Genomic DNA, 1,376 nt, shown 5'->3' with positions numbered 1-1,376 from the left:
ATTTATACCAATAATCAATGTAACTGCACGGCGAATGCACACACACACCACCACCCCAGCTTGTTTTATGATTTAACAGCATTGAAAAAATTGTGTTTTTGGTTAAGAGCATATATATCCTTTCTGCGTATATGAAAAAAATATATTAGAAAAGGTGGTTGCTGAAGTTCATTGAAAACAAATTAACTTTGTAAAAGTACATAACTAAATATAAAGTTGTAGATCGTACAAGAATTATACCAGTAAAAGAAATTAGGTAAAAACTCAGTCAGTAATAACATTGTACTGGTCCTGACAGTATACAAGTTGGATGATTAAGACATATTCTTATGCTCTAAAATCATATTTGTATGCAGTATCTCATAAACGTACTTGTTGCAATATTTTTTTCCGATCAAAGCTTACATTTGTCTTTACAAATCACGTGTGGGTGAATGTAATGTGAAATACATCGACTTAAGAATATTCAAATAATGGTCACAAACAAGTTCAGCAAACAAAGAAATTTGCATTATTTTGCGATAAAAGTTAAATTAATAGTTCAGTGACTTGTATTGGAGTAAATAAATTCATTTGTAAAATAAAACCCATCGTTTAACACTAACAATCTTGAGATGAGAAACACTAACTCCATTTTGTGCTGCCCTCTGTCAGAGCAGTAACGAAAAATTTAATATAAATAAATTACAAGACTAGAATTATATTTCCACAATATATAATGATAAAAATATAACGATAATAATCTTCAAATGATCTATTATTAAGATAATAGAAATAACTTAGATTAACTTAAAAAAAATACATTGCTATCAAGCCTCTGTGGCCTAATGGATAAGGCATCGGTCTCCTAAACCGGGGATTGCGGGTTCGAGTCCCGCCAGAGGTAAAAGAATAAATATTTTTTCATAACAAATCATTTTCCTACAACAAGGGGTAATGAAATAACAACAAAAGTTGATACCTAAATAAAAATAAAATTATTTTTCGTGTATTTGGAGTTAATATCATGTCACAAATGTGTTTTTCTAGTCCTTTAAGGAGTATGATAATTCAAGGATATAACTGCACACGTCTGAAATTACAAATCGCCCCCAGCGTAAGTCTCACAGTTTACAACAAAATACATTTGAGTTTTGATGCCTCCGGTGGACAGAACACAGATAGTCTATTGTGTAGCTTGGTGCTTGAATAAAAAAAAAAAAAACATACCATAAATCGAGAGGTTCGTGGTTTTAAGTGATTTGTTGCAAGCTGATTGAAAGAGACAAGGCACTGCTTATTAAAGTTTCAAGCAAAATTAACACTTTATTTTCTGAAGAATAAAATACGTCCTGTGATGGTTTAGCGGTAAGTTTATGGACTTACAATGTTAAAAT

General features: G+C 31.0%; 1 non-coding gene across 1 annotated transcript; it reads left to right on the top strand.

Annotated features, from left to right (window-relative positions):
- Positions 1-813: 813 nt before the first annotated feature.
- Trnar-ccu lies at positions 814-886 on the top strand. The gene has a single exon. It is a non-coding gene; the product is annotated as a tRNA-Arg (tRNA).
- Positions 887-1,376: the final 490 nt, after the last annotated feature.

The sequence above is a fragment of the Limulus polyphemus genome, unplaced genomic scaffold, assembly GCF_000517525.1.
Source record: "Limulus polyphemus unplaced genomic scaffold, Limulus_polyphemus-2.1.2 Scaffold5124, whole genome shotgun sequence".
Lineage (NCBI taxonomy): Eukaryota > Metazoa > Arthropoda > Merostomata > Xiphosura > Limulidae > Limulus > Limulus polyphemus.
The sequence above is the reverse complement of the archived record's forward strand: the minus strand, read 5'-3'. Positions and strand labels throughout refer to the sequence as shown.